Source organism: Thunnus albacares, chromosome 16 (assembly GCF_914725855.1).
Source record: "Thunnus albacares chromosome 16, fThuAlb1.1, whole genome shotgun sequence".
In the NCBI taxonomy this organism is placed as follows: Eukaryota; Metazoa; Chordata; class Actinopteri; order Scombriformes; family Scombridae; genus Thunnus; species Thunnus albacares.
In genome coordinates this window covers 4671539-4696805 of record NC_058121.1, presented here as the reverse complement: position 1 = coordinate 4696805, position 25267 = coordinate 4671539, and the positions used below count along the sequence as shown (strand labels likewise).

Here is a 25267-nt window from a genome sequence, read left to right as displayed (position 1 = left end):
TGACTGAACTGAAATTAGAACATGTACTGTATTTGCTTTATTTCTGAGAGTGGGATGAAAAAAAAAGTTTCATATCTGTCTGAAGTTGGTGTTGGGACATGTTAGCTTAGCTTAGCATAATGGCTGGATACGGAGCTAGTTAAAGGCTAAGGTAAGGAGATAAGTTTTTACCTTCCTTTTAAAAATATTTAGTGAGCTGGCTTCCCTGATATCTATTGGTAGTATATACCACAGTTTTGGGGCGTAATTGACAAAGGCTGCATCCCCCCATTTTCTTTTGGCAGCAGCAGATGATGCAGTGTTCTTGAAAGTAAATAGTGAACAAGGGAGTTAGCAATGTTGCTTGGTCCTAGCCCATTAAGGGCATTGTGTGTAAGGAGGACCTTAAAGTCAATTCTAAATGTTACAGAAAGCCAGTGCAGAGCAGTTAAAACTGGACTGTGTTCTCCTTTCTTGGTTCTGGTTAATAGCCGAAATGCAGAGTTTTGAATGAGCTGAAGTCTCTCAGTGTTTTTTTTTTTTTCTTTTTTGGGAGGCCAGTAAGAAGTACATTACAGCAATCAAGTGGGCTTGAAATGAAGGCATGAATCCGTTTTTCAGCATCTTTTTGATTTATAAATGGTCGTACTTTGGCTATGTTTCTAAGGTAAGACTTGTAACCTTTAATCCAGGGAGTTCCCCAGATTATTAAACAGCATTTCTCTTTTGTCCTTGTTTAACTTCCAAAAATTATTGTTCATCCATTTATTTATTGCTAGAAGACAGGTAGTAATGGAGTTTATAGCTGCAGGATCACTTGGTTCAGCAGAGATGTACAGTTGTATGTCATCTGCGTAACTATGAAAACATACATTTTGATCTCTGATGTCACCAAGTGGCAGCATGTACAGTGAGAATAATAATGGACCAAGGCAACAGTCATGTTCCTCAGACACACGATCTCCAAGACTGACGTAAAACTTTCTCCCTTTGATGTAATTCTTGAACCAGTTTAACACACATTCAGAAAGACCAACCCACTTTTCAAGACGATTGATTAGGCATTGGTCAAGCGTGTAGTTTGAGGTCTGAAAAGTGAAGCCAATGCAGAGGTATATTAAACTTGCATTCTCTCAATGGCCATCAGGGGGCGACCCCACTGGCTCCAAAAAGAAGTTCACTTGTATGGAAGTCTGAGAAAATGACCCTACTTCTCACTTGATTTATTACTTTCAGTAAACACTGTCCTAATGAGTTTATGGTCTCAATTGCTAGTATCAAGTCTTCTTCAATACGGCATGATGTTCATTTTGTAAATTATGGTCCTATTTGATTTAAATTTGACGAAAAAGCAGGGTATGGTTTGGGGTGTGGCTACCTTGTGATTGACAAGTCGCTATTACAGTGACAATGTTGATTAGGTAACATAACCATGGTGTAACCCCAGATTGACAGAGTATAAGCATAGCCTTCACTATTCCAGTGTTTTTAATTGTAACATTTTGGTCACCTAAAAAAGTGTTCAGCGTTTGGTTGTACTAGAAGACCCTCTAAGAAATCGGATGTTTAGTTTTTCGGGTAAGTACATTTTGTTCTAATGGTTTTAAGCACATTCTTCGCTAGTGAAAATTAGCATTAACATCTGCATTATCACAGTTAACCATAGTCTTTAAATGCACCATGCTAACCAAGCTAGCAGCTAGCATTAGGGTTAGCTCCACCCTCTTATCCAAATATGGTCACTTCTCATCACTTCTGGCTCCAAAAATCCAGGATGGCAACAGTCAAAATGCCAAACTCAAGGCTTCAAAACATGAGTTCACAAACCAATGGGTGATGTCATCGTGGCTACTTCCATTATTTCCTACAGTCTATGGCATTGGTGCATTACTGCTGCTCTTGGCACATCGATTCGTGGAACAGCATAAAACTGTCAGCAGGAATGTGTATACGCGTGGACAAGATACAAATAGTATAGGGTCCTGCAGATAAAAAGGTATTTCCATATAGCTACTACATGACCTTGATATCAATCTTCTTAACTTTTAAAAAACCATATTTCCCAAAATGTTTAAGCTCTTAAAATAGTATAATGGTACAAATCAGAGGGACATGGCAGCAAAAAACTGATGAAGAATCAGTCCTTATAAACAACAGTTTATTTTATGAAATGTACAGTATGCCCTCTTCTTGCTTGTCTTTGTTTCCAGTGTTGTTATTTAGATAACAGTGGGAACACACATGCACAGTGTTAATAATTGATGTAGGAAGCATTTGAACATGCAGTGATGCTTACACTTCAGGACGATGCAGAGCATGTTTTATGAATCTGCAGATACAGTACATAACAACCCCCTGAAGGACTGGATTTAAAGTTGCGAGAGAGAGAGAGAGAGAGAGAGAGAGAGAGAGAGAGAGATCCTTCTGGGTTTCTTCCACCACTCACCCACATGAAAAGAGCTTTTATTCCACAGAGACAGAACAGTAGAGCAGGGGAGTAGAAAAAAAGTAGGAGGTGGATGTTAGAAGTCGACCGCTGCTGTGTGGGGGATGGAGGAAACCCTGTGCAGAGTTAGCATCTTTCTGGCCTCTGAGCTTCACTGACTCTCTAATATCACATCACTGTACCTGCAGGAGGAACAGAAAGCACCGAGCAATGTCCTGATGAGAGTGGGACTTGCAAGTAGCGGATACTTTACGTGCTGTGAGGATTTTCAACCTGATAAAACATACCTCTGTGTCATACTCCCCGAGCGCCGATTGTCCTCTCCGTCTGTTCGCTGTAGGTCTCCTACTTGGACACACACACAAACACACAAATACACACACAAACACACAAACACACGCACACACCCACATACACATACACACACATGCACACACACACCATGAATCACCTCCTGAGCAGCCGTCTGTCAGCGTGTCCACCCATTTTACGCCACACTCCAATCTGTCAGTCCGTGCTTTTAATTGGCAGTGGGCCTGCTCAGTGGCTGTTCCATTCAGAGGGATGACAGTGGGTGGGGGATTTACAGAATATACTTTTTTCATTTTAATGCGTTATCCTACAATAGACATGCCAGATATTTTTCTCTGTTTCAAGCAATGAACATGGATGAGAACAACAAATCTTCAGTCTTAAATCTAGAAAGTAAACAGTGAACAGTAGAACAAAGTGTGGTCAGTCTTATCTTCTTTGTCAAATTGCAGAGGAGCTTTGAATGATTCTAACTACAGATATCTTAAGCCCTGGTCACAACAGAAAGTGGCACAGCAAAGTTTATCTGCACGTCCTTGCCAAATTTGTCATGCTAATGTTACAATGCTAAACAGGGAAAGACAACTTGAGTGAAAAACACAGTGACTATCTTGCTCTCAAATCAGCACAGACCAAAAGCTCCCCCTACAGACTATTTACCTGTAGTGATTTTACCAAATATTTTTATTCCTAGGATGACGAAGTCATGAACCACCCTCATCTGCCTCTGATTGGCTGACCCTGATATTCTTACCCTAACCAATCTCACTCCTCATGCCAAAACCTAACCAACCCAACCAACAGAGGCAATGAGTACTAGCCAGTCAGAAGCAGAGTAGGTCATGACTTCGCCATTCTAGAAAAAAAATTTGGTGTACCGGTGTAACATCAGCTCCTACAGCGAGTGATGCATTATGGTTTGTTTGTAGCTTAAATGTTTAATGCTGCTAATGTAAGCTAGCAAGCGTCTCCAAGTCCGTTTATCTTTTAGAGTTACTTAGCGGTATCTAGGTGTTTGGTTAGCTCAGTTTAACCTGCAGGAGTTTCTGATGGCTTGCGCAACGTGTTTTCCTGCCACAAAGGAAATAAATTAATGAGGAGTGAACACGAGTCCAAAGCATCTTCCAATGCAGTTTATAGTCAGAGAGAGAGTGGTTAAATGCAGGTGGATGATGTAACACAGCTAATAAGCTATGATAGCTTCCTCTGGTTTGTCCGTCCCCTCAAAGGTTAGCAATGTAAAGATGGTTTGCAGTTGGGCAACAACACAAACTTGCATGTCAAAGCTTCTGTTGATGTTGAATGTTGAACTTGACACAAACAATTTGTTCACATTTGAAATGAATTAATTTTGCAACTAAATGTTTTCATTTTAATACTAGAGTGACTGGGCCTTTCCACCCTTTTTATGCTGCACTCCAGTCTCAGTCTGTCCTTTTTATTGGCAGTTGGCCTGCTTGTTGGCTGATCCATTCAGAGGAATGACAGTAGGAGGGAGATTTACAGAATATAATTTTCTTTAATGCAGACGACTACAATATATGCCAAACATTTTTGTCAGTTTCAAGCAATGAGCTTCCTGGTATTCCCTCTGATTTAGTCATACCTGGAAACTGCCCAGCTTTATTATTAGCTACTGGGCAACTCCACTGGAGCGCTTATGGGTTCAGTGACTTTGTCAAAACCTCATAAGTGGTATAGAGGGAGTAATACTCATATACCTCACTAACCCACAGTTCCCCAGTCAGTGCAGGGTGTTAAACTCCAGCAATAATTCATAAGCTTAGTTCTTTATCCTCCAGACGACTGGAGCACTGTAAGTTAAGCTCTGCTGCCTTTTTATCATTACTTATTATTATAAGTTGTATAACACTTCTCAGTAGCAGTATTGATTATAATTACAGTAATGAGATGCACAACATGTTTTAGATAACCCTATGTACAGTAGGTTAGTGTGATGTGCAATGTGTCTGACTTAGACACTGGAGAGACTATGGTTTCGATAATGCTGCCTACCAACAGTCAGTGTTGGTTTGTTTCAACCATGGTAAACCATGATTGGACACAATCTTTCCCTAACTTCAACCAATTAAAATTCTTCCCTTTTCCCTTTATACCTGTTTCCAATAAAGTTCTCTGAAGTACTGCAGCAAGGTGAGGTTAAACCACTCAAGGTCAGTAACAACATTTTCAGGGGGTGTTAAGTTGCTCTTCAACATTATGGAGAGATTATGGTTACAGTTAATAATAAAGCAAACATTGATTAAAGACTAGAGTGTTCTCTACTTTCTACATTAGGATGGATGTTTTTTAAAATTATGAAGTGTGAAACCATCCAATATGTGTAATTTATAGGGCTAGTTACTGGGCTAGTTTGCTAACATATTTGCCATATCATAATGTGATATAATATGTCAATGTTGTGTTTACAGTTTGATGTGCTGCCCCCAAGTGGCCAAGAAAAACATGGCCTAAAAAGAAATACATGTATCTCATATATGTACATAATGACATAATACAAACTGCAGCCTACAGCCATGGTGCAAAAAAACTAAGTTTGTAATGCAGTACATATAGATAGATAATAATAATTACACATTGTTACCACCATCAGCACTACAACAACAACTACTAGTAGTACTTCCACTACTGCTACTACTAGTAAAGTAGTATTTTAATTTAACAGGCAGAACCAATCTTAATAAAACAGACCCCCGCAAAAATTAATTATATGAAAGCTTTCCATAGAGATGTTTATGGCAAAGTGATGTCAAAGATCACACTACTTTTGCTTCCCTAAGCTTCTAAGAGCCTGGATGGCAAACTCCCAACCACCACTAGACTTCTATCTTCTTTTACTAGACTTGGACTTGCCAGAATGCACCAACGCTGAAAGAATCAAAGCAGTTGTAATTAAGTTAGAAGCCTGCACAATAGAAGTGGCATGGTTGACCATAACTATCAGTGTACATACTGTGTCAGTGTGCCCTGGTGATGGTGATACATGGAATTTTGCTATTCCATAGCATGTGGAATATAAATATAAATATAAATATTCTGGTGTATAAAGTGATTATTAAGGTTATATTGGCAGTTACACAGAACACTTAATGCAATAATTCATAAACATGTAACTATACTTGAATATGAAAGAAGAGGCCTCTTGTGAATCAGTAGGTACTTTTATATAATTTCCTAACAGAGCTGCAGTTTCAATGGAAATATAATTCAACATAGAAAGTAGAAAAGGTTTTTCATAACTATACAGAGAAATAAAAAATAATGCATTAATGTTGGTATTGCAGTTTTTGGCCTCCATATATTATCATACATTATATATCATATGGTGTGTGTATATATGTAGTTGTGTGTACATACATACGTGGGAGTGCATTATATTGTGATAGTATTCACTTTCACTAATCTCATTTATTTAAAACATTATGTATTGATCTGCTTTTAATCACCACTGCCAGTGAGGGCAGCTCGGGTACATATGAATGAGAGAAAAAAAAAAAAAATCGAATGTTCAACAGTACAACAAAGACAGTATGGTCACTTTGCCCTGCAATGCCCAATCACAAAGCAGCCACATGTGATTACAAATGTCAGATGACTTAACCTTCCATCATTGTGGAGAAAATGGTCACTGTCTCTGGTGCTGAAGTCTCACTCCTGGCTGAATAGAGGCTTGTTGCTCTCCATGGTGCTGATTGCCTTCACAAGCCTGGAGGACACTGATGGCAGTGCCTTCTCTGTCTGATGTACTTTTCATTGTTCAGTTTAAATTTGTGTGGCTGCTGCCAATAATATAAAGTTAATAAACCACCTGTCAGACTGTCGTTTAAGATTTGTTGCTGTTAAATGTGTCACTATTTCTTTGTTTTCAAACCAGCTGTCATGAAACTTTGCATTGCGGATCAAAGTGGAAACTAGAATATGAGCTATATTTAAAATGTCAAGTATGACTGTCAGAAGACTGAAAAATCCCTCAAATCACCATAATAAAATCATTCCAATTAAGCTTTCACATTCATGCAAAAGTGACCACAGCTTTGAGTGAAACACTAATAATGGCAGTCCATTTTACTGACTGAAATTGCCCAGAATACATTAGTTGGGATCCTCTTGATGTGGAAATATTAAAAGTTTGTCTCTCTAAAATAGACCAAATGTTTCAATCATCTGCAAAATATACTGATTGCATGCAAAGAAAGATAACCACCCTGTACACACATCCAACAGAGACATATCAATACCTATCTGTCACCAAATTAAAATCAAGATTATTGTATTGGTTTTTAAATCATTGAACAGCTTGTTGTCAATTCTTATCTGTTTGTTATTGTTAAGAAAATATGTGCCCTCTAGGTCCCTTTGATCCCTGGCTCGAGCCTGTTGATTGTTCCTGAGGCTGGAACTAAAAGGCAATGGTTGTTTGTCACTTCCCTAAACTATGGAAAAGTCTGACGGAGGGATTCTGCTTCTTATATGTGAAGTACTTTGTGTTGCATTTTATGCAGGAATTGTGAAATAAAGTTTATTATCATTAGTATTAAATTAAAGTAGAAAATATTCCTCTAGCAAGTGTTTCATGCATGAATTCATGCAAGCTATAGGCTAACATTTGCATGCTTTACACAAATAACTGGTCAATTTCCTGCACATGGGTCACATGTATTAGTCAGAAGGAGAAGGAGTGAGAGGCAAGCTAATGATCCATATGCGTGAATTCCAGGGCTTGGACAATGTATTTATGTAAATAAGTGATATGACGTTGGGCTACAGAAAGCCATGGCCTCTGCTTAAGATTCACAGCACCTTAACAGCTTATCACAGACACACAATAAGGCCTTATTTGGCTTGGACAAAGCTGAATTATTACCATCTTTAGTTTCACATATGAAGCTTGTACAAGTACAGTGAGTAAATGAAAGGCGTTAAGGTTTCAGGAGAGATTTGAGTTTCTGCATACAAATAAAATATATATATATACATATATATATAAATATAAGAAAATATAGTATATCTTGATGTTTACAGGATACTATTCTGACTCTTTTTCAAATGGTAGAGTCAGAGTTTACATATTTTTGATGGGTATATATGGAGCATGTAGACCCAGCAAATACACCTACCCTTGATCTACAACATAGATTGTCAAGTAGAGATTGTGACGCAGTACACTGTAAAGTGCACAAATAAAGTTGGGTGGTAGGAGTGATTGTATGTCTGCGCATGGAGATTGTAACCCCCTCCTTGTCTTTGTCAAAATATATAGCAACTCGTTAAATGACGTTGGAGCAATCATTCCCAACCTCATTAATCAGTGGCACTTGTCGCAGCTGATTTGCCACCGTGCTGACATAGCATTTCTGGAAATATATAGTCCAAATATATATCCCTCCACGCTGAGTGGGGGGGTTTCTCTGTACAACCCTCCTCCATCTTCTTTCCATGTCTTACATCTGTCTTCTGCATATTTACTCCACCCCTTCACCTGCTTTCCCCTTTTACCTGTAATCTCTCCATCTGTTCTTCTGATCCTCTCTCTAACCAAAAGCTGTAATTCCCAGCAACATAACTTCTGTTTACCCCCGAGCCAAAATACTGTACAGCCATCAGTATCAAGCACTGCCATCGGCCATTAGCCAAGCAGGGAATGCCTCTTTTAGAATGAATGAAAACTCCTCCACTGCTGCACTGTGTTGGTGTTGCAAAGTAGTCCAAGGTTCATGAGTGGGACAAACAGTACTGTAGATAGTGGTTTGCTTAAGGCTGATGATATTCTATAAAATTTCCCTTTTGTCATCAAATCCCATGAATCACGACATATGGGATGGATGGCAGAGATGGGAAAGATTCCCACATTAACAGCTTGTGAGCATTCGTGTCATCAAGACGGCTTTTTGATTACAGAGTTGGTTGCATGAGGGTTTAAATACTGTGCATTGAAAATATAACACCATAACATTATACTGAACAGCAAAGTGGGGTGTTCTTATTTGTTTGGTTTTCCTGATTTTTCCAGTTTCACAGTTGTAATATGGATGTTGACAAGACCGTTATTCACAAAACGGAAAATCAATAATTACAATAACTCTGATATGACATGAACACAGCAGAACTCCTTGTTGCCCAAAAACTATTAAAAACTATTAAACACCACATTGTTGCACTGGGTTAAATGTTCCTTCATTGCCATGAACACACACTGTATTTTCACACACACACCATCCTGCTGCCAGGAACGGAGCAGGATGTGTGTTAATCTACTGCTAAAAATGTGTATTAATCCAAAAAATAGGCCCCAACAAATGCACTATTTACTCCAGTTTGAAGTTTGAATATGACAACTCAGTGGTTGTGTGGGACATTTAATAAAAAAGTAAAAGATCTTTGATCGTGTAGTTTACATGTCCCATACAGCTCAGCCTACTGTCATGCAATTGGTTGCTTGTAAAACCCTAAAAATTACAAATACATTTTGCAGTTAAGTAATACTCGCATGCAGCCTATTTCAGAGACCTAAATATGATGCATCAGTGTTGGCATGCTATTTAGAGACAGAGATCAGCCTATTTCCAAACACCAGACACCTGACATCTTACATACAAGTTCATCAATTCTTGGCTTAAAGTCCTGAGCTGTAGCCACTTTCAGAATGGAGGTAAGATGTTTGTCTGTGAGGCGGATCTGTGAGAGGAGACAACCTGACACTGACTGACAGGTTGGAAAGTGAACATAATTTCCCTGCTGCATTTTGTTCTCACACAAACGCAGTTTTATTCGAAAGGCCTTCACTGCATCATGCATACCCGTGATCAGCTGTTTGCAGCCCTGCAGTTTCATATTCAGGGTGTTGAGATGCTTCCTTATGTCACACATAAAAGCCAAGTTACATAAACACTTCTCATCGTAGTCATGAAATTGGTGATTTCTTCACATATCTCATAAAATCTGCGCAACACTTTACCACAGCTTAGCCAATGTACCTCTGTGTGGAATGGCAGATCTTCAAATTTGGAATTTTCCTCCTCCAAAAGTGCCCTGAATTGGTGATGGTTCAAGTCCCTGCCCGCTGTTCTGTCAATATGTGCTACCTATCAAGATGTGCTACCTAGCGGTTCTGTGCATGCACATGACCCACAGTCTTGGGCTTTGTTTCCGTGCCCATAAATCTGTGCAACCTTGCTGTCAGGCATGCTGTCGAGACTTTGGCTGATGGTAAGCAATATCTTAAAAAAAATGTTTTCATTGCATCTTTTGACCTCTAAGCATGTAAATATTTGCATGTATACACAGGGTTTGCTGCAGAATGTAGAAATTAAATGATAGTGGCGTGCAGCGTGTGTTATCTTTAAACAAACATAGCTAGTTTGTTGTAACGTGCACATGTTATAATGAGCTAGCAAATATCAAAGTTGCTAGTGAGGCTGATTCATAATGTAATATTAAAGCCTAAAGAAAGACTACTTTGACCGTTCTCTCCTTTATTAAAGAATTCCATGACATGCTGTCAGGTAAGTCTACCTATTCAGCCCATGTAAGTGCATATTTGTAAAAATTGGAATTTTCCTCAGGTGGGTTTATGTTAAGCCCACTTCAGTGTGGTTCATTGAAATTTTCTCCTTTTTGACCCATTTTATTGCAATTATGACTAGAGGTGATTAAGATGGTTGCATCAAATGTAAACATCAGCTAATGTGCACCTTTATCTTTTATTTAAGAAAGACGAAATCAAAAAGAAAAAATATAGTACATGTCCAAAAATAGCAGAAGCATGTTGCCTTTACCAAAAACTTATGTATGTATGGAGAAAAGGTGGCAAGAAATATTTGACTTCCTCTCTCTGGGAATATAACCATCTGGGTATGATAAGTCCCAGAAATTAAACCTTAGGAGGTTCGCTTCCAAATTCACACTAAAGGGTGAGTATCTAAAATACATTCAAATGTGGCTAGTGTCTTGGTAAGATAGCTCTTTGATGATTATAGTTCTTTAATGAATATTCACTGCAGAAGGAGAGGTCTTCTTTGGAAGCAGAAGAGTCATTAAATCCAAAGAGGATGCAAGAAAGCTCTTCAAGGAATTTCACTCCCCTCCTACTGGGGGGCATTCAGGCATCCTGAAAACACGCACTGCAATGTGCTCCAGATTCTACTGGCTTGGCATGTCCACTGATATTGACTGGGTATGTATTTGCGTTATTTTTGTGTTTCGTGCTCTTGTGCTCTTGTGCTTGTTTCTTAAAGGTCTTGGAATGTGATAAATGCCAGAAAGTTGGAAAACCTTTGACTGCTGCACAGCCATTAGAGTATATAAAGGTAAATGTGTACAGTGGTCATTTGATATTACAAAGCTATTAATAAAGAAGTACTGAAAATGTAAAAGTAAATCTTCTATTTTACCTTGATAGGTGTCTGCTGTCTGGGAGCTCATTGGCATTGATCTGACAAGACCTCTCCTGAAAACTGTGGATGGCTTCCAGTATTTTCTAGCAGACACAGATTACTTTTCAAAATGGGTTGAGGCTTTCCCATTAAAGACAAAGTCAGCAGCTGTAGTTGGACACCATATCTGCTCTATTATTTATAGACATGGTTGTCCCAAAAGAATCCTCTCTGACCAGGGAAGAGAATTTGTGAATGAAGTAAGTGCATTTTTAAAATACTATTAAAGTAAATTCAATTCAGGAATTATTCCTTTCTGCTTGGTTTGTATTTTTTTACTGTAACTGTTTTTTTACAGCCTCTGTAATATGTTGGGTATTGAAAAAAAGTGTCACAGCTGCCTATCATCCCCAAACCAACAGCCTGGATGAGAATACAAATGACAACATAAAGCAGCAAGTTTTTTTTTTTTTCAATTTTTTGGTAGAGCTTTATGAAAGGTGTCATAAATTATCTTGTTAAATTACTTTTAACATTCCACTCCCATTTCAGGGAAAGGGACTGTGTTGCTTTTAACCATGGATAATTGATATTATTCAAATATTATTTATTCACTATTGATATGTATTTAATTTGATTAATATCAATATGTTATGCAGTGCATGGTTGAAGCAAGACATTTGGAACTATTTCTGAGAGAGGCTTAATTTTGTTTGTTTATCTTGCGTTTCTTATTTTACGTCTTAGAGCTCTCACAAAATTGGTCAATGAGAAGCAGAACAACTGGGACATCTTCTTGGATGCTACGTTGTTTTCATTGAGATCAAAGGTCCACATCACCACAAAACACTCCCCTCTTCTTCTGATGTGTGGGAGGGAGGCAGTTTCCCCTCTGAGGTTCCTGTTGACATGCCGGTCAGTTGGTTTCTGGAGTCCTTTGAAAAATAATCATAATGGCTTCTGGCAAGATGAGTAGATTTTCTTCACCAGTCAGAGCTGCAGCACAGTGTATAGTAAAATTAATTTACAAATCTCTTTTTTTTTGCTTAGTTGCTGTATCCAACATAAATTGCTCATAAATGTTGAGACAGTTATTTTGTTAATTACCCATTAAACTGTTAAGTTAGCTGCCGCAACAATGTTTCAAGATATTGTTCACATTTCTAGAATTTTATGATTCAGTTGAGCCAGTTTTAAATGTTTAATACAAGTGAGCCATGCATGTTCATAGAACATATCTTCAAACAGTGTTGTATCTGTATAGAATTGGTTGTTAAAATTTATCGTATTTTCATTTTGGTTATTTCTTTGTCCATAACAATTTAAATTATTCACACTTTCACTTGTAATCAAGTATTTTCCTCACAATTGTTTTTCATTTCAGCTCTCCACCGTAGTTCTTCCTGAGGAAAGGACTTATGCTACATTGTTGGATGTTAGAAAAAAAGTCAATGGAGACTGCAAAAAATTTTTTTAAAAACACCAGTGGAAAACATCTCCAAGTCTTTGGACAAACAGAAGCAGGTATTTGTGAAATGACAGTTTATCATGTCAGAGATGAGCTGCTTATGTTCAACATGAGGAAGTGGGGAAGGAAAGGAGGAAGAATCAAGCCTGATTTTTCTGGACTTTATGTCATTCAGTCAAGCTTGTTACACTGTCTAATTCTGGAAGGGCTACTTTAAAGAAAAAATACATAAACCACATCAAGCCATACAGAAAGCGCCACACTGATGACAGTTCAGTCCCCAGTCAGGAATCACACAAGATCCCAGAGAAGAACAAGAGCAGTGCATTTTCCTGTGGCCCACACTCCATGACCATGGAGAAGATTTGGAAAGGACAACTAAAGACATTTCCATGATGTTAAAAAAGTGTGTGGTTACTGTTGAGCTCTATAACTGACATATACATATAACTAACTACAAAACAATTATAACAGTGTTAAGTAAAAAATTAAAGCTTTTATATTGTATTCCCTACAGTAGTGTTGTGATAGCTGGTTGTGTTAATTTCATTCCAGTAAACAGCAATTTTCACCACAAATGTTCCTTGTAAAACAAAATGTGCACCACACATTTTAAAAGCTCTTATGTTGCAGGAGATTTTAGCAGAACAGTAACACTCTCTCTTTTTCCTGAATCTTAGCACCTGTTTGTCTTTTGACTAAAAACCTCTAAATGATGGCGGGTTACTTTCTTAAGTAATTAACAGGATTTAGGTGCTGGCAGATTCAATTTCCACTTTGTCTCAGATGGTTTCTTACAAATGTTTTACTTTCTACTACAAACTAGCTTTAAGACTGTTTGTGCTTAGCCCAGTTGTTGGTTCTTTGTACAATAAATCTCTGAAGTAGCCACTGGCCCCTCAATGCTGAAGCATGCACATATTTCTATATATTTTCCTCACAAAAATCACTCTGAGATGACACCCCAATGTCAGCATTTGAGGTACTCCACATCAGCCCTTGATGAAAGGGTCCTTAGAATGGAAACTTCCCAGACATAAGCATCTTCAACATCTTTGGCTATACAAGGAGATTTAAAGAATCCATTGTTTATTATACTCGCTGGATGGTAGAATCTCTGTCACTTGAGGACCAGATATTCACGACTCTCATGAAGCTCCGTCATAACTACACCAACTTGCATCTTGCTCAGCTCTTCCAGTGTTGCTCCACTTGTGTGAGGAATGTGGTACTTACATTTATCTATGTTCTCAACAAGTTGTGGTTCAAGGACATCATGACCACTGTGCCAAGTCAGGAGAAATACCTGTCAAGCTTACCCTCTTCATTCCAGATGTATCACAACTGCAGGGTGGTCATAGAGTGCACAGATATTGAAACTGCTACTCTAGCTAAGCACACCTATTCCTCCTATAGAGGCATACATTCATTTAAAATCTTGCTAGGTGTGGCGCCACATGCTGTGATAACATACTGCAGCAAATTGTATCCTGGATCAGTCTGTGACAAGGACATTGTGGGTAAGGGTGGAATCCTAGAGGTCTACAAGTCAGGTGATCTCACACTTGCTGATAAAGGATTTTTAATCCGAGACATTGTGTTAGAAGGAGTCAGTATGAACAACCCACCGTTTTTGCATCATGGCAGGTTGACAAAGAGTGAGATTAAACTTACTTAAGACACGGACCAGTATCCTTGTTGAAAGGGCAACTGCCCATTTCAAAGAATATTAAATCTTGCGTTTTTATTCCTCACTCCTTGTGAAGCCACGATGATGTGGTGGTGCAGCTCTGCTGTGCTTTGGTGAATCTCCAGATTCTCTTGATCAAAGAAGTTGCAGTTCATTTGGATGAGTAACTTTCAGTTTGCAGAGCCCACAACTGTGCAACAGGAACAGTTGATTCTTTTTATTTCAATTGCATTACATTTTTGTCCCTAATTTACCTTCCTTTTTGACTTTTTATAGAATGGATTTAATATTTTTGATCACACTGTAAGATTCATGATATATCAATATGTTTGTCCTTAACTCATTTGTTCTTTTCTATCTTTTGACCTTTGGAGAGTTTTGAGGCTATATGGATGTTGCTTTAGATTTATTGGCATCGTTATAGCTATTGTGATCATTTTGTGTCTTTCTAATCTTTTTTCGGACTGGTGACGCATATGCTTTGTGTTAGTTCAAGGTGCTGATCAGCCAGACCAGTCTCTGTGGTCCTGATTCCGACAGAGCTTGGAAATGAGGGAAGGGGTGACAGGCTTCGCCATCAGCACTCTTCCAAAGTTGCTTGCCGTCAGCTGAAATTTCCTCGGAGCATGCCAGAGGTGATTGTCCTTCTGCCCCACTGTTGCTGTCTGGATGGCCATTATCTGCTCCACTGACATCTTCATGGCCGCAGGGATGCCATCACTGCCCAGGTGTTTGTGGGTGGCTATGATGCAGTCAGTGGAGAGGTGAAGTAGAGATTCCTGCGGGGTTTCAGGCTCAGGACTGAGCAGCCAGGAAATCCCAGTAAACCGGCCCTGGAATTGACTGAGCAGCCACTTATGGTCATCCAGGGTTAGTGCACAAGTCAGAGGCTTGTACTCCCGCACTGGAAAAAGCTCCTCCACTGCCTTGACCTTCCCTGAGTGCACATTGAGCTTTTTCCAATGGCACTCAACATCTGTGGAGGTTGTGGATGGCCTAGCTCATCAAAGCTGCAGAGCGGCTGCACTTGTACTTCCCAAGGGGACACTCGCTGGAGGTAGTGTTGATGACTCCAGAGTCACCAGTGCATACCTGGAAAGAGAAATACTTTTTAAAAAATCCCACTCACAGCCTGTTCAACACAATGAATAGAATTTGATGTGATTGGACTTACAAAAGAATACAATAATCAACACATAATCAATAACTTTAACATACTTAAAGTTGCCTCTTGAATGAAAGGACAACATAACCAAAGTGATCTTATTTGTGTATGTAGTGTGAACATGAATATTGGGAAGAGGCATACTGTTCTTCCTAATTACTTCTCTTATTGTTCATATTATATCATAATAATAATACCAATAATAATAGTATTGTTTATACTTTTCTTATTATTCTTCACTCACTTTTTAAACACCTAAATTAGCTAATGTTAGCTATCTTCTCTTACATCATTTCATCTTTTTCACCATTTACAGCTCATTTCATCTGCAGCTCACTAAACTTAGTCACAGTTCCCTGGAGGACCTACTGCCTGGAAGTATTTCCTCACTGTTACCATGTTAAAGTTCTCTTTTAATGATATCTTTAACATTCCTCAACACAAAAACACGAAAGTAACAACTATGTTGAAATAAAACGTCTAGGGGACTGTGTAGGCTACATGATAAAGCTTTAGTCAATTAAAAGCCCCAAACTGCATTTCCTCAAGAAATCAGCCAATCATAAAGCTTCAAATTCTGTTTACTGCACCGTTTATGGCTGATCGATTTTATTATACATATACACATTATTTTCTTAACATTTCAATATACAGTACAGTATTTTGTTCCTGATTGCAAACAGCAATCCGCAGCACTATGTGATGTTGCACTGAATATAGGTTTTGTCAAGCCTTTAGCTGATATCTTCACCATAGTAACGGTTGCTGAGGATCATGGGTAGGCTAATGTTGTTACTTCCACTGTTGTCCAAAACTGACAAAAAACTTGATTTCTCAGAATTGAAGGTAGGATAATTAAAACAGATGGCCATAACCTTTTGTATTCTTGAGTTATCAAGGACACTTTTGTGTTTAGAGAAATGTTGAAGGTATGAAAATCAACAGTGAGGAAAATATTCATACGCAGCATGTCCTTCCTGGTCTGCCCACCAGACTGGTAAAATTAAAATAAAGAAATAAAAACAAGGATAAAATGTTGAGTGATGTAGTGGTTATAGTTAAAAAATGAATAACAAATGAGAAAAAACAATACAGCTGAATACTGATAGAAAAATATGTGCTGGAGGCATGAAACCTACTTCCAACTGAAATACATTAGTTTGAAAGTCGTGCTGACTGTCACAAAAAAAAAAGGGAAAACTGTTACCACATGGATCGATAGATTAAATTTCGTGACTATTTCACAAACTGCCGTGAAACTGAGTTGCAATATGACTGAGACAACAAGACTCCATGATGTCACTGTGCCTAGATAGATACATAAAGGAGATACTATACATATTATTTGGTGAGCTTTAGTATGGTTGGTATAGGCAATAAGTACAGGCTAGCTTTTTCTCCCTGCTCGCAGTCTTTATGCTAAGCTAGGCTAATCAACCCACGGATATCAATCACTCTCAGAGAGAATGTAAATAACTGTTTTCCCAAAATGTTGAACTACTACTTGAATGAATGAAATTCTGTTCCCAGTGAAAAAAGGTACAGACATTAACAAGGATTATACCTCTTCCATTTCCTACTTCTCTCTCTTCTTTTCCTTCCTTTTTCACATTCCCCTCCCTTCATGCCCCCAGAGACCTTACCAACCTTCCCCTTACACCTCTGCTGGCGTTTCTCTCCTCCTTCCTCACACCTCCATCTTCCACATGTGGGAAGTTGCTAATTAACTGACTGGGGGTTTTCCTGGGGAGGATTTTTCTCCCCTTCTCTGTTAGTGAATAATGCAGTAGCATTAATGGAGAAGAGGGATAGGCTGCATTTATTTATTTCTTTTCCCATTCCTACCTTCCCTTCTCTTCTCATCACATCCTATCCCTCACACTTGCCCTTCCCCTCTGTTTTACCATCCCTTTCTCCCTGTGTCATTAAGCAAACCTCCGCCCCTTTCCTGTCCCTCGTCACTCTAGCGGAGGTGACTCATTGTAGCCGGTGTTGATCATGTAGCTGAAACAATCTGTCTGGGTGAAGGTCATTTGATTGTCTCAAGGGTTGGGTTGGGGATGAGGGGGTCCAAGGAAGGAAGGAGGAGGAGGAGCAGAAGGAGGAGGACTGAGCGATTGCAGAGTAGATAACCTTTGCTTGGCTCGCAGCAGCATAAATCTATGGCTAAGTCAGGAGAAAGACACTTAATAAAGAATAGACTGTCTCTCAGAGGGGTTTCCTGGAGAAAGAAATGAACAGAAAAAATATAAGAAAAAAATAAGAAATAATATAAGTGTCAGCAATGTCCAGCCAAATGGAGAGAGGAAATGGAGTTGACCTTGCAGTCTTGGCAGAGTGCAAGATTGTACAATGAGTGTTTGATAAGAAGCTATATAATTTACAACTTTGTACAATGCTGTTTGCCGGCAAGCCATAGCTCCTGCTGTTTGTCATTACAATATAATCATATTGTATTATGATCATGATTACAACCCTGCACACATCAGGATTGGGCAGATTTCTCCTGTCTGCAGGTGACTCAGTGCCTGGCTAAAATTGGTCTGATCACACCATCAGGACTGATATTGACTGATATTAGTGATTAACTGTATTATTTTGTTGGTAACAGTCTCCTCTAGTCACCTTGACATTTTTGTAGTTTTGTGTTACTTGTGAAACCTCAAACACTATTCTTTTTTAAGGCCTCAAACCAGAAAGTGGAGCAGCATCAGTCTTTTTATTAAACAGGTGGCTCTACAAGCTTAGTGACATACTCACAGGACTAGCTGGCAAACTGTAGCTGGCAAGCTAGCTGCTTAACACACTAACCAGCTGGGAACAAACTGTCATATCCTTCCCTATTTACTATAGGCCCCTGTAGTCAGGGGGCAGGTTAAAACCTCTGATTGGTCACCTTGCAGCCTCATTTGCTGTACTAGGAATACAGCTTCATCAATTTCTGTCAGTCAGGGCCTTCATTCCAATTCATTCGGCGAAGCCCTTAATCTGATCTAAAAAATATAGGAACTGGCATTTGCCTCCATCTGTGTAGCTACAGCTAACATATCCACCACTGTAGCACATAAGATTTCATTAAGATCCACACAGGGTGCTGCCATCTTGAATTAGGCAAAAGCAGTAGATTCAAGTTCAACCACCAATCGCAGGGCAGAGTCCACCCCCTGATTTTTGATTGATGAAGTTGACAGATTTATTTATTTCACTGCAGCAAGTTACATTATGGATAAATGAAAGTATGTATATATATATATATATATATATATATATATATATATATATATATATATATAAAATTATAAATAGATGAATAAATGTGTGAATAAACGAATAAGTAAATAAATTAATTAATATGGGAATGAACAGATAAACATATAAATGTGATTTATTTATTTATGGTGACTATTAAGCATTACATTACATATCTATTTATTATTCATTCATTTAAGTATTTAATTATATAATTATATATTAATTTATTTAAGCATTTAATTATGTAATTATTTACATAATCCACAGTTGTGTAGTGTTAGTACTTGTATCAAAAGCTCTGTCCTTTAACAGCAGGTTTCAATCTCGTGCTTTGACTTTTAGTCGGGATGTCCTTTAGTTTACATTTACATACACTTAATTCATCTAGATACAGGTGTAAGTTTTCTTGCTTTGAATTTCTTCATGTCTCTCCATTTCCTGATGCCTGGGTTGTCTCTGTGTTTCTCTTTCCTCCTTAAACTTTTTCTTTAAATCTTGAATCAGTATTTCTCCTTGTTTTTCTTTCACCATGATTAACGTTACATCCTGCAACTTTTCTTCATTTCTGTCTCCTCTCTCCTGATTCCTCCACTCACTATGAAAATATAAAAAGCCTTCCTTTACAAATCTGAGTGAGCATAAAGCAGAACTTTAACTTGTATGGTGTTCTTTATAGTGGACAAACAACACATTGTGGGGATGCATCACCAGTCAAGCTATCCAAACTATCAAGCTAACTTTACATACAGTTTTTCTCTTTTCTCTCGCTTACACAATATAACTGGGCCTATTAACTAAACATCCCAAACACCATCTACCAAAAGACAGACCCATTTCCCAAAACTATAAACACTATTCCCCTGTTTTCACTTGTGCTCATTTAGAAAGCACTGGAATTTAATATCATTAACTCAAGTCATCACAGTTGGAACCCAATTAACACACAATTCCCCAGGTGGAAACACTAAGAGTCAAAATTGTTCACACACCAGTCAGAACTTCAGGATAGATGGATAAAAGGTCATGGGTCAATTTACTTGTTTTGGAACAATGGATCCACAATGAGTAAGTAGTAGTAAGTGTTTGAAATCTCAATTTACTGCTCACTTTTTAGTGAACTATTGAGTTTCTATCATATAGGAGTGAATGATGGAGTGATTTCGGACAGAGCTAGCTAGCGCTAGCTAACTGGCTAACACTCAGTTAGTAAGCAAGTTAGCTCAGTTGCTAACAGGACAATATGCTTGCACAGTTTGTTTAAGAGACATATTAGTGCCTTCTGTCTCATAAGTGACTGCAAAATGTTTTGGGTTTTTTGCAAGTGGCAACCTCTGGGGCTGTAAAATGAAGCCAATGCGGAAGTGCCAAAAACTGCAGTTCCTTGAATGGCCACTTGAGGCTGGCTACAAAAGCGAGTCAATCCCCATAGACCCCCATGTTAAAATGCCCAACTTTACAGCAGAAATAAACATGTTTACAGCCTGGTACAAAAAATGGTTTTGGTCTCTATGGCTAATTTCCCCTTTCATGACAACTGTACGGGGGGTGAATTTTTTTATAACTCACCCGTTTAAATTTAATTAAGCCGTAAAATTATGTATAATGAAGGACATGGCTGCTTTGAGTGACAGGTCCGTCAGCCAATAGGTGGCTTGTTTCAGCCTCTTTGCCCATTTTTGATTGGCTTGAAGTTAGGCAGCGTCACGCACTGCCAAGATGGCGACAGCTGTAGCGGCTCACTTTGAGCTTCAAAACTGCTCTTCAGAAACCAACGGGTGTCATCATGGTAACTACGTCCATATTTTTATACAGTCTATGGTTTTTTGTGGAGCAGTTTGAACTCATTTGTTTTGGATTTTCCCGCTCTCTGTTCCCTCAAAGATCAGCATTGTTGAGACTGTTTGACTTTGGTCACCGATGGGAACCACATGACAAAATTAACTAAAGTTGAACTTGTCACTTAAGATTTTTCCAGATTTAGTACTTTGAACCAACAAGCAAGCTGCTGAATAAAGGAATAAAATGAAAAGGTGGTGGAGTCTGAAGCTTCTGTCATGGATGCCTTGCAACATTTGCTATGTATAGATGACTGCATTTTTATAGACCCTTTGTGGTACTGAGTGCTTGTTTGTGTGTGTCCTATATTCATATAATTATATGCATGTTTAGTTATGTCTCTATGCCTGTACATACAGAAGGTAACTGAGTACTGTAAATGGATGTGTGAGTGTGAATATGTGTGGGTGTCTGAATGTGTGTGCCTGTTTGTATTTCCACATTGCTCTTATTCATCATAATGTCAAAGCCACAATGTGTGTGTGTGTGTGTGTGTGTGTGTGTGTGTGTGTGTTGGAAGGCTGAACTGGTGTCTGTTCTGCATTAAATCACTAAGCTCATCAACAGTGCATATTCCATCTCTTCTTCAGCTCCAGAGAGAGGAATAATGGAATATGTATACAGGTTGGTGTATAGACTTGTATGTGTGTGAGTGTGTGTGCACACACAAACATGACAGACACCCCCCCAAACACACACACATACACACACACACACATACACAACAGAGGGAGGGAAAAGACAGAGATAAGAGAGGACAGAGAGGAGTTGGGATGTGATTTGCATTTATAAATTGAAATTGTTTGTCACACACTCTTCAGTCTCTTGTGCCTAGCAGAATGAGGGGGTGAATTCTCCCATGCATAGATCCACAAGAGAACAGAGGAGGAGAGAAGAAGACAGTAAAACATTCAATTTACTGAAAAAGCTACATTTGAGAGTTTGAAAAAACAATATATTACAGAATAGTCAAATGTCAAAAATCCCAAGGAAAACCAAAACTGAAGTAATGAGGCTTCCAGAGAACACCAGGGTGAACACTGATCCATATGCATGATCTTATTTGCAGACACTGATATCTGATATCTGAGCCATAAAGGAATACAGTGTTGTCAGTGTGTGCATCTATTTTACATTTGATTGGTTTGACACACAACTGTCCGAATGCTCATTTGACCAAAATCAATTCTGAGTTGTGTTGCAATCCCATTCTAATACCACTCAATATGTCCTACATACGAATGTAAGAGCAGTTATTATGTAATAAATTAAGATACCTACGAAGATAGTCTCAGAAAGTGACAGAAGACATATAGTGACAGATGTCCAGATGTCCCTCTCAATCATCACTTACGACCCACTAGAGGTGGATGCCACTGTATTAATCTGCAGAGACACTGCCCTCTGCCTTTTTTATTTTCTTATTATTTTGCTGTGTTTGAGATGCTTCTGGGCGTCAACCTTTGGACGACGAGTGTGTAGCCCTTAGCCAATAACAGTGTGCACGGTGTGAGGTCAGGACTCATAGCGTAGCGACCAGGTTACATCACTGTCTCCGTCTCTCTCCTCTGCTCCGCTCTGCTCTCTGTCTCTGTGTCATGGATGTATAAAGAGCTGCAGGTCTGTGTGTCTGCCTGACCGAGGGTGGGGCTGGGCTACACACACGCAGAGCAGAGAGGCCACAGCGGACAGGATGAAGCTCTGCATTCACACCAAATCAGGCAATGCAGCACCTTCCTGCAGGGTTGTGTGGAGTTTATTTGTGCTTTAGAACATAACCGCCATGAAACACTCAGACAATAACGTTTTATTTATCTGATTTACGGCTTTGTTCTCGCCGGTGCTGCTCGCTCTTTTCATTCACTGTCTAGCTCGCTCAGCCACCACTGCTCTCTCTCTCTTGGTCTGGTGTTGAGCTGTGGAGGAGGGGACAACTTTGAATGCTGCGTATTTACAAACACCCACCAACAAATCCTGCATGGTATACCTTTAAGAGGAGGCTTTTCTTTAATGCTCCTGCAACTGTCAAGCATCATTACAATTTGTAAAAAACAAAAAAAAAATCCCACCAGTGAACAGCTCCTCCATTTTTTGTGCATTTAATAGTTGCTATGCCTGCCAAACTTTCCTTTGGCACATATGCATTTAACAGTGATAACAACGGCACATTTACCACTCAAAATTCTGAGTCCGTTTTGAATTCTGACAGAGGCAGACAAAAGCAGGCTTCTCATTTCCAGCCAATAGTACGTTAGCAGAGTGTCCTCTGTCAGTGTCTGCACAGGATGTGTTCAGGCACAGTATTGAGTGTAGGTTATCCATGTTTTGACAGCGCTCAAAGAACACACAATCAATGTAGTTACGCATGTAAAATGGAATAAACAGTGTAAAGCTGTATTGAAGTGACTAGTGGTGTATCTGTTCTGTCAGCGCGTGTGATGGATGACTTAAAAAACGCAGCTGAAACACCTCCTGTGTATGTGGACAAGCTTTGATTTAAGCGTGCACATGGTGAGTGAAAAAAAGCTGTTATCAACGAAGCTCCAATACTATGACTCACCATGGCAACAGATAAATAGAGGACATCTTAATCCAGTGGAGCTAGAAATATTAATGCATGTGAATGTAGACTATGTGTACAGTATATATCTTTAAAAACCACAGATGCAGCAGTGACAGAGCCCAAGTCTATGTGGAGAGGTCTATTTTATACATAAATCTCGGCTTAACAGCATTCTGTGACTACATTTCAACATGTAGTAGATTTCAACATCAAACTATTCGCATATGATATTCAAGAACTCGCTTTTAAACTACATGAAGTACAGTTTTAAAATCTTATTCTTTTCAGCTGCAACACAGTCCTGCTCAGTAAATATTCACATTATCTCCAATACGGTTTGGTACTATACTATAATAAGAATGTTCCATCAATGTGACCAATCAAATAATCTGAAAAATGAAAAGATTGATCAGTGTCTGAAGTGTCAGTGTCATCTAAAACTTGACTCACATTTTTTTGTAAATTTGAACAGAGACTTCTACAGTAATGAGCAGTAAATGTTTCAGTGCAGGACCTCCCTACAACCTGACAGCTGTCTTATCAATGTGATCAATGAGTCATAGCATTATAAAGAAAACTTCCACTAGCAAAAAATGAGGTAAATGCATGCATTTCTTTTTTCCTTCACTGAGGGTGAATCCACTCTCTGTAATATTTGTGAAGGCAGAGATCAGTGCTCAATGAACTGACCAATAGCGCATAAGTAAAGATAGTAAAGATAGTTCTTGGTGAACTAAATAATATCCAATCCAATTCTGAACATAAATCTGCAAATTAATGAGCTTCGTTATTCACTTTCATGACATATCGACTGTATGAATGAGGCTGGTGTGTATGACAGCTGCATCAAGCTCTGCAGGAGGGGAGGATGCAGAGAGAAGCTCAGGGTTTGTTGAGGTTAAGTTCACAGAGTCTGTTACCACAGTAACTGCAGAGTTAAAGTCCTCTCTGTTTCTGGAACTGAAAACCTAGAGTTTCCCTCAACCTAGAGTTAATGGAAAGGTTCACAATTTTTCAAGTCTGTCTCAAAACAACAGTCATATGAACACAGAAACAGGTCTTGCCTGTTGTAATTATTCCTCCTTTTCATACTGGCCAGTAAGAGATCCCTTCTTAACATTCTTCCCATGTAAGTCACAAGGGACAGAATGCAGTCTTTGTGTTTTGGCAAACATATATTGCAAAGTGTATATGATGCTAATATGAGCAGTTGGAGTTAGACTGATAAAACCGGTATCTTCCAAAGTTACACTCCTCTAATACAAAGTTCCCTCTTTGTGCTGCTGTGCCTTCCACTGCAGCTCAACAAGTACACATTGTCCAGGGCAACATAACAAGGCATCCAGTCCAGTTGCCCTCCATTCAACCCTCCTTGGATTTTTATTAAAAAGACTAACTTTGGAAGAAATCTACTTGATTCATCTAACTCTAGACTGCTGAAGCCTCATATCAGCTTTAATGTAAAAGATGATGTTTTAAAACATTTTTGTGCTGAACAAGGACTGTGGAGTTAGTCTCCTATCATGTCCATCAGAAGTGCATTAGAAGGGAAGGAAACTTTTCATCAGTATGGATGGGAAGAATGATAACAGCAAGCAAAACTTGTTTCAATGTTAATATGTGCACCTGACTATTGTTTTAGGACAGAAAAATCATGAATCTATATTTTATCAAACTCAGAGTTTTCAGTAAACATGATTTCTGGAATGAAACCCAGGTGTAAACACTCATGAGAGCTTCATCCTCAACCTGGAAGTGGAGAAAGCAATGACTAGAAACTACAGAAACAGACAGAAATGCACCTTTTGAGAAGCAAATATATTATTCAGCTAAACTGGCAATAAAATTGCACTACATAAAATATAAACTCATTACTTTTGGCTGCTGATTCTTTCCATAATACTGTTATTTCCTGATTACTTTTTTATATATTTGGAAAATTGCTATATCAATAAAATGTCTTGTATTTTGTTATGAGGCAGCCCAACAGTAAAAAGTTTGTGGAGCAGCTTTTCATGACTGTCTCTTGAATCATGTTGAGATTTGTTTTTTTTTCTTGATGACTGACACCAGCTGTGAAATCAATAACATCCCCAGATGACTTTCACTTGTATGTCGGCAATCATTTCATCAGAGCTTTTCAAATGAGTAGATACAGGACTA

The 25267-nt window shown here is 38.7% G+C and overlaps 2 long non-coding RNA genes across 2 annotated transcripts; both read left to right on the top strand.

The window, feature by feature from the left end:
- Positions 1 to 454: 454 nt before the first annotated feature.
- On the top strand, positions 455 to 25120 carry LOC123000038. The gene is made up of 3 exons (XR_006407879.1): positions 455 to 546; positions 18760 to 18769; positions 25111 to 25120. It is a non-coding gene; the product is annotated as an uncharacterized LOC123000038 (long non-coding RNA).
- LOC123000037 lies at positions 10671 to 11624 on the top strand. Its single transcript, XR_006407878.1, has 3 exons — positions 10671 to 11064; positions 11157 to 11390; positions 11489 to 11624. It is a non-coding gene; the product is annotated as an uncharacterized LOC123000037 (long non-coding RNA).
- Positions 25121 to 25267: the final 147 nt, after the last annotated feature.